General features: G+C 43.7%; 1 long non-coding RNA gene across 2 annotated transcripts; it reads right to left on the bottom strand.

Annotated features, from left to right (window-relative positions):
- Positions 1–595: 595 nt before the first annotated feature.
- LOC310678989 lies at positions 596–5,883 on the bottom strand. 2 transcript variants are annotated; one of them, XR_014512072.1, is made up of 3 exons: positions 5,256–5,883; positions 2,374–3,669; positions 596–2,057 (listed from the first exon to the last, which is right to left on the bottom strand). It is a non-coding gene; the product is annotated as an uncharacterized lncRNA (long non-coding RNA). The 2 variants fall into 2 exon arrangements; XR_014512073.1 differs by lacking the exon at positions 5,256–5,883 and having other exon boundaries at positions 2,374–4,087.
- Positions 5,884–8,861: the final 2,978 nt, after the last annotated feature.

The raw sequence follows: 8,861 nt of genomic DNA, 5'->3' as shown, positions 1-8,861 counted from the left end.
GAGAGGCGGTGTCTTTTCCACCCCCTTTTTCTGCTGCGTATGCCAGGTATGCTGTACATTTTCTTTCTCTGCTTAGCTCAATGAAAACATTGGGGATATATTACATTGCTCTGAGCCCTCCAGGACAGTGTGGCCTGTTTCTCTTATTTAGATAGATACAGATATCTGAGAAGTCATTGTTTTGCATGCATACTAAATATATATACAGTGGTACCTCGGGTTACATATGCTTCAGGTTACATACGCTTCAGGTTATAGACTCTGCTAACCCAGAAATAGTGCTTCAGGTTAAGAACTTTGCTTTAGGATGTGAACAGAAATTGTGCTCCAGCAGCACGGCGGAAGCGGGAGGCCCCATTAGCTAAAGTGGTGCTTCAGGTTAAGAACAGTTTCAGGCTAAGAATGGACCTCCGGAACGAATTAAGTACTTAACCCGAGGTACCACTGTATATATATTATCCTTACATTGCCGAGAACAGAGGCCTGAGTTGTGCCTGCTTTGGTTTGCGAAAGGGCAAGTCCATGTATAAGTCCTCAAGGATAGATCACTGTGATGCCCTCTCACAGTCCAAATACAAACCACAGAAAGAGAGAGTTTATTTCTCTGATATTTTATTTCTTCCTTTCCAAGGTCTTGTAATAAAGTGGAATGCCAGCTTCCTTTTAAAAAAGGTATAAAAAGGTGATACCACTAACCAGAACCTTCCTAAGTGCTTCACAGCTGTTCCCTTGTATGTATTAATTATTTCATTTACATTCCACCTTTCCTCCGAGGAGTGGAAGTGATGCCTGAAAGAGAAAAACAGGCACTTTTTATGGGGGGTGGTGGAGATGGTGCATTTCCACCCCCAGACACTGAGGTCCAGCGCAGAGGGCCTTCTGGCAGTTCCCTCCCTGCGAGAAGTGAGGTCACAGGGAACCAGGCAGAGGGCCTTTTCAGTAGTGGCACCCGCCCTGTGGAACGCCCTCCCATCAGATGTCAAGGAAATAAACAACTACCTGACTTTTAGAAGACATCTGAAGGCAGCCCTGCTTTTAGCGTTTGACCTTTTATTATGTTTTTATGTGTGCTGGAAGCTGCCCAGATTGTCTGGGGAAACCTAGTCAGATGGACGGGATATAAATAACAACTTTATTCCTATTCTTTATTTTCATGCCAGGGAAAGGTCCAGTATGGTTGTAGTGAGAAATCAGTGGGCCCATCGGTTTCCTTCAAAAGCAGCTCTCTGTATTTTGTGCGCAAGGGAGCCAGAGCTGTAGCCTCGGCGTTGCTTTTTCTGCGGCTTAGCAGGCCAAATAGCTGGCATTAAATTATGAGCTCGTAGGGAAAGGTTTTGACAGGTGCTGCAGGGCTTGTTTGGCTAGCTAGAGCATTTTGAATCAACATCTGACTTCTGAACTTTGGGGGCTGATTTTTTTCCACCCTGCGACTTTGTGCCACTTAGCACAACCTCAGCAGAAATGGTTCCCTGCTGCCTGTGGCCAAGTGCATCTTAGGCATGGGTAGGCAGACGAAGGCCCGGGGGCCAGATCTGACCCAATCGCCTTCTCAAACTGGCTTGCAGACGGTCCGGGAATCAGCGTGTTTTTACATGAGTAGAATGTGTGCTTTTATTTAAAATGCATCTCTGGGTTATTTGTGGGGCATAGGAATTCGTTCATTTTTGTCTTTCAAAATATAGTCCAGCCCCCCACAAGGTCTGAGGGACAGTGGACCAGCTCCCTGCTGAAAAAGTTTGCTGACCCCTGGTCCTAGGGGTGCATCTCACAAGAAGGGGCCACAAGGTGGGTTTGGGGATGTGGATGAAGTGGGAGGCACTGGAGAGATGGGGTGGGTGGTATTTATGGGTGCTTGCGAGCTGTGAGAGGAGAATGGGATGTGTAGTGGGTGCTGTATTATGTATTTGTGTAGAGATATAAGGCAGAATTTGTAGTAGAGATATAAGGCAGAATACTGTGTCTATAGTACTGGGTTGACTGTTGTATACTGGGAGTCAGGATGTGCTTTGGCAAAAGTATTGCATTGTATAGTTTATTACATATGTTATTTCTGTAAACTGTTCAGAGACACAGTGGCGTAGCGTGGGTTGTCAGCACCCGGGGCAAGGCAAGTAATTTGCGCCCCCCCCCCGCTGCACTGTCCCTCCCCCAGATAGTCCCTTGCTCTCTCTCCGCACCGCACCGCACCGCACGCCTGGCACCCTCCCCTCCACAGTGGGCGGCGACCCGGCGGCTCGGATCGGATTCGCACAGCCAGCACTGCAGTGAGAGTGAGTGAGCCAGGTAGGGGCAGAGAGCTGCGAGTGCGAGTGCGCCCCCCCCCAGATGTTGCGCCCAGTGCGGCCGGCCCCCCCTGCACCCCCCACGCTACACCACTGCGGAGACATTAAGTGACATATAAATATATGAAATATATGCCCCCCTTGCTTGCTCCATTCACCAACCCCAACTACTTGCCAACCCCCTTCCTCCATAACTGTTCCTTCTCTCTTTATACCTCAGTGAGTGTCTATCATGCTTTTAAGCATTTTATTGGTTGGTATTGATTTTATAGAAGTCACTTTGGGAGCCCTGTTAGCTGAAGACCAGGATACAAATGTCCAAAATAAAAAAAAGAGGATCAGTGTGTTATTTTTAAAACTACAAATCATAAAACCACAGTGACAAAATAACAGGACAACAGTGTGCACAGCAATGGGCTCATACCGTTTTCACTAATATTCATTTTTACACACATTTCCCCCAAATATATGCATCTGTCCATATTTTCTGGTTGGAGAACTGCATGGCAAAATGAGGAGAAGGGTGAATTTTGGAAACTAGGTAGGTTTGCATCAAAAGGCGAACTGAACCAAATTTCTTCGCGTTGCTGGAACAGGCCACATGATTTCTGTGTTCTGTACGGAAATAAACGCAATATCGCAGTATCAATACTGGATTCAGGAACTTATTTCTGAACCGCAATATTTCATCAGACATCCTTTTATGGAGGCCCTTGAATCTAAACTATTGATTGTGCAATTAAAGCTCCAAATCCTCACCTTTGTGCTTCTGCTGCAGGGGTATCACATTTCCTAAGTGCTCAGAGCACAATGTTTATGCCTGATAAAACATAATACCTCCTCTCTTAAGGACTCAATAGCATCAAGCGATTGTTAGACCGGAATGTGGCTGGACAGGAGAAATGAGCACATCAGCTTTTTGCTCTTTTTTTGGTGGGCAACAGAATTCATGTTCCCAGACCTAAATATTCTGTGAATGTCTCCTGTTTTCCCCATGTCAATTCATTTGATGCAGTGTACAGCTGGAGTGTTAAGAGGCAGCTCTGAACATTACAATCACTTGGTGCATTTAACACCAGTATTTTCCCGACAGAAAATAAAAATATTTAACCTAAGACCTTGAAATCCATCTTAACCCAGCAAAAAAGATGTGGTGTAGGTTTAGGGTTTTTTTAAAGTTGCTGTAGGTTTTTAAGCATAAGTTGGATGGCCACCAGTCATGTATGGTTTAGTTGAGGTCCCTTCACAGCAGGGGGTTGGATTCGATCACCCTTGGGATCTCTCCCAACTCTACATATTTATGATTCTATGACTAGGGGTTAGTCTGGTTGTGCTCTCAGGATTCCCCTCCATTCCTGTGATCTTGTAGCTGCTGCAAGAGTGGATTCTGCAGAAAAAGAGACCGTGAAAAGTGGTTGAACCAGTCTGTCTGTGACGTTAATAGCTATAGCCAAGTCTGTGAAGTATCAGATGTTGTTATGTTATGCTTGGGCTAAACTGTTCCGCAGAAAATAGCTGGAAATCTTTCCAGGAGGTGAGCTTAGGCAGGAAGGTATTCTCCCCTCTCTCACCTGGCTGGAGGTGATGCCATCAAGGTGTGGGACTGAGTGTGCAGAAGAACAAAAGAACCAGTCAGGCTAGTAACTGGGAGTTGGAAAGACAGAGAGACCTGTTTTCTCTCTCTGTGAGAATCTAGTACTAAGAGTCTGTGAAAGCTCCCCTAGAAACCTAATGGGAGAATAGTAAGATTTGTTGGCTGTGTTAATGTTGAGAGCCCTTCCATATTATGCTCAGTCTACAGTGTGTGTGTACTACCAGCCTTCATACTATAGAAACTAAACCCAAGGCACTTGCAAGCTCCCATGAAAAAATTCACTACTCAGAGACTGGGGGTGTGCTTGGCAATGTATTGACTCTGTCTAAAATTGATCAGAAATGTAACACCAATTGGCATCTGCTAGAAGGATAGATATTTTTAATTTGCTGAATGTGTAATTTTTCCTAAATATGAATTTAATTATTATAGATGTGTTTTAAGCTGCTTTCGACAGATGTTGGGAAGACAGCATTTAATTTTTGTTAAAAAAATATAAATAAGTCAACTGAAGTAAAAGTATACTATGTGCGGGTACAAATATATAGGCTCAGCTCCATAAAGGATTTCACAGCCCAATGGCTTCTGCAAATGACTGGGAGATGTCTGGTTTTCCATCGGGTTGCAGCCCTTGTGGTTTATGGCAAGCCATGCTGCGGAGAGATCCCTCCTGCAACCTTAGTAGTGTGAATGGAAGCACTAGACCTGGTGGGGCTGCTAGGAGGTTCCATGGGTGTGGCCAAGTTGGTCTGGTTTTCTCCCCATCCTCCTTCCTTGCAAAGACACTTAAGTGCTAACAACTTGAAAAGTCGCCACGCTTAACTAAACTGCCAAGGCAACTTTAGGTTCAGTTTGGTCTTCCTTTTGGTCCCTGCTGTCATAGGTGTTTCTTGGGGTAGGAGAAGAGAACAACAGAACAAAATTCCTAGAAGTGCTCTTCCACCAATAACTATAAAAAGGACAAATCCTACAGCACTCCATTAAAAAGATGACCACCGCATAGCTGGCCAGAAATCACAACTCAGTGCAATCTAAATTAATGACTAGAAGCTGGAGCAGACAGAGACGCCTTAAGTCTGGTGCCTAAAAGCTGATGATGATGATGGTGATTAAAATTCGTACGCTGCCTGTCATCCGAAGATCACAGGGCGGTTTTCAGCAGTAAAATACAAAATGGAAAAACACAAAATGCATATCATAATAAGAATACCCCCCAAAAAAACCTCCTCCCACAAACACATTTAAAAGGCCATAGATTATTTAGCAGCCAAGGGTCTGGTTATAGAATAATGATGGCATCACACATGCTTACCAGGGGGAGAGCATTCCACAAATGGGGAGCCATTCCTGAAAGAGCAGGTTCTCAGGCTGCCACTCACCTCACTTCCCTCACAGGAGGCTCATGGAGAAGAGACTCTGATGATGGTCATGTGGGGAACAGGCAATCCTTGAGGTCCTGGGGTCCTGAGGTGCAGGCAGCTTTAAAGCTCAAAAACAGTACTTTGAAATGAGTTTGGAAACGGAGCGCCAATGCAGTCAAGCCAATGCAGACATAGCACAATGGACTCTGGAAATCCCCTTGAGATTCCGCTGGCCATCCATTATTGGGGTTTGGGCTCATGGTACTCGTGCTTTGATCCTTTGGGATACTGGCAAACCAGTGAATAAAGTTAAAACAGCCGGTTAGCAGTTTAGTCTTGGTAACAGAGACAGATCATACAAAGCTCTTATCAGCTTGGGTCCAGGATGCTGTAAGGACCACTTTAGCCCTTATGTCCTGGCTTGACCACTGAGTTGCCCATGTTACAGAGGCCTGGCTGGCCTCCATTGAGAGTTGCACATTTTGTGTCAGAAGCCCTCAGCTGTTCCAGCAAAGATAGGTAAAGGTAAAGGTACCCCTGCCCGTACGGGCCAGTCGTGTCCGACTCTAGGGTTGTGCGCCCATCTCACTTAAGAGGCCGGGGGCCAGCGCTGTCCGGAGACACTTCCGGGTCACGTGGCCAGCGTGACGAGGCTGCTCTGGCAAGCTGGCACCAGTGCAGCACACGGAAACGCCGTTTACCTTCCCGCTATAAAGCAGTACCTATTTATCTACTTGCACTTAGGGGTGTTTTCGAACTGCTAGGTGGGCAGGAGCTGGGACCGAAAGACCCCGCCGTGGGGATTCGAACTGCCAACCATGCGATCGGCAAGCCCTAGGCACTGAGGTTTTACCCACAGCGCCACCCGCGTTCCCTCCAGCAAAGATACAGTATGTTAAATTTCAGCCATCTCCTAAGACCTTTTTATGTAGACAGCCTATGCAACCTTTTTGATCAGTCATTTTAATCATTTTATAATGTTTTTATGATGGTTTTATACCACCATGTTCTATTGTTTAAATTGGCAACATATGCTCTATAAATAAAAATTCAAAGTGTTTATTGAATAGGAGCAAGAAGAACACATGAAATCTATTTAGGAACCACCATCCTCCAGTAAGCCTTTAATTGAATTGCTGTTGGTCTAACTGCATTCAGTTCAGGTTTCGATGCAGCAGGGAGGAGACTCATAAAATTCTGGTTTTTTTACTACTGGCTTCCATGCTGTTGTGCTGTCTAAATGATTATTGCTTTGCAATAAAGCTGCCTCCACAGTCTGCAGGCAGTATTTTCATAATATAGCCAGGATAAATGCTCATAACCACGCTCAATTATTTACAGAAGAGCTTAATTAAAACAAGTGTAGATTTAAATAAAGCAGCAAGCAAAGTTCAATGATGCGTAAGAGAGATGTTGCAATGTTAATGCTTTCCTCTCACCATAAATGTAAATTGGTTGTCCGGGTGTAATGTGAACAAGATGCCCTGGTCATTCCAGACACAGAACTTGAATTTAACCCATAAGGTCTCACTCCCAATGTCTATTTTATACAACCCACTTTTAAAGCTATCGCCTGTCCGCTTAACCCTCTTACATCATTTGTTTTGACATCAATCTGCCTTTGAGTTAAATTGGAGCACCTTATTAAACTCCCAGCAAGCAATAAAGATACAATTTATTTCAGTGTGACTCTGTCTTTAACATAATAAATTTACTGGAAATCACAGTCGAAAAACACTGCTAAACACACGTTACTAGGGTACACTGGCCTCCACAGTGTTGTTGACATGATTATTTTTTAACAAAACTGCTACTGAGATTCATTAGAGCAGTTTTGTGTTGAGCAACTGTGAGTCTCAAGCACTTTAGGATTGAGTATTTACTTATTTAGAGACAAACCAACCAGCTGGGAAAAGATACAACCTTCCAATGAGGCATCCTTCATTAGAAATCTCTGGAGGAGAAAACCAAAGAGAAAACCAAAAATGCCTAGGTAAAATATGGAAGGTGCTTAATAAACCCCAGTAGATTAATAAAAAGAAACAACAGAAATAAAACATGAGTGCTAACAAGTTTGATCTTTGAGAGTATTAATTCCTCTGTCAAGATAAAGACAACTTGGAGAAGAATGAGCCTCCTAAGGTTAAGCTTAGCCTGCGATCCAATGGATGCCTGCAATGTTTTAAAATGTTGGGTTTTTTTACATAAAGAAATGAAGTACAGTTCTTTACAAAAAGAACCCAATTTTGATCAGTTGCTGGAGATAGGTAGTGCCTTTCCTATTCAATTTTAATAGGGGTAAATAGGATCCTTTCTTTTTGCAAGTTAAACAGAAATTTTCATATTTTTTTTAAGGGTGGGGATATGAAACACCACAGTGCAACTCCTCAATTGTTGAGGATTTCATGGCGCATGAAATGGTTCAGGGTTATTTGTTTTTAAATTGAAAACAGTGACTTAAAAAGCCACCCCAACTTGGGCAGATTAATCAGTCATGTTTCTGTATTTGCCACTTTTTCCTAATGTGTATGTGGGGGGCGGGGAGGGAGAGATCACATGAGCCATCCTTACTATGTAAACAAGGGCTGCTTGAATACTGAACAAACTCCTAGAACCCCATGGATTTGACACATCTTTTGACGAGACACCTAATGCATCTGCTGGAATTTGTAAAGCTTGGGTATGAGCACTCTTAATGGTGATCTAAATGGAAGAAGACCGGGATTAGCAAAGGCTCTGCAATTGTAATATAGAAGTTGGCACAACACAGCAATTCCTTGTGGACAAAGAGATTTTGCTGTGTACACAGAGCTGCCTTGCACGCAATAGTTTCCTGGTTTACTGCACAAATGGGCACAAGGCCAGTGTACTGGTGGATCTTCTGTCTGTGCATGGGAACTTTTGATTCTTCCTTGTGAAATCGAAGCTCCCCCTTCCCACTGCAACCCCTGAAAAGCCACTCCAGAAACTGGAGAAACCCTCTAGAATAGCCACCACCCCAATTTTGAAGCTGCTGTAGGTATACGACATCAGCCAAGCATTGATTCACTTGTGACAGTGCATCCCTATATCATGGGGCTCTTTGAATCCTTGATTCCACTTTCCAGTGCCTAACAAATTCAAACCCCTCTTTCCAACACCAATGTCACAGCCACACATTGAGGCTTTCAATCTCCTACACAGCAATAGAAATATCACTTCCAGAACCACACAACTTGCATTTCCCAATGCTCATTTAGCATAAAGCAATAGGTTAGCTAATCTGGGGTTGGAGAAGGTGGGCTCAGACATTTTATGAAATTAAGCAAAGCAAATGGCGGCATGATCCAAGGATCTGCAGTGGAAAAGAGAAAGGAATTATAGACAGTACAACATAATCTTGCATAATTAAATCTGGGCAGTGTGAAGATGCTCTCGTAGAACTGGGATAATGAAGAGCAAGCTCCTTTATGGGAGCTGAAATCTGATGTCGCTAGTTGATGTATGCTAGTAGAAATAATCAACTAATATATTGGTTGTTAAATTAAGCAATGGATATGGTTCAGTGTTTAATAGTTTATTCCCCCAAACATTTAAAGGAATTAAAGCAATCTGTGTTACTATATTTGACACCATACACCTAAA

Source organism: Podarcis tiliguerta (assembly GCF_965153285.1).
Source record: "Podarcis tiliguerta genome assembly, chromosome: 5".
In the NCBI taxonomy this organism is placed as follows: Eukaryota; Metazoa; Chordata; class Lepidosauria; order Squamata; family Lacertidae; genus Podarcis; species Podarcis tiliguerta.
Note: the sequence above shows the minus strand (reverse complement) of the source record. Positions and strands in the feature narration are given on the sequence as shown.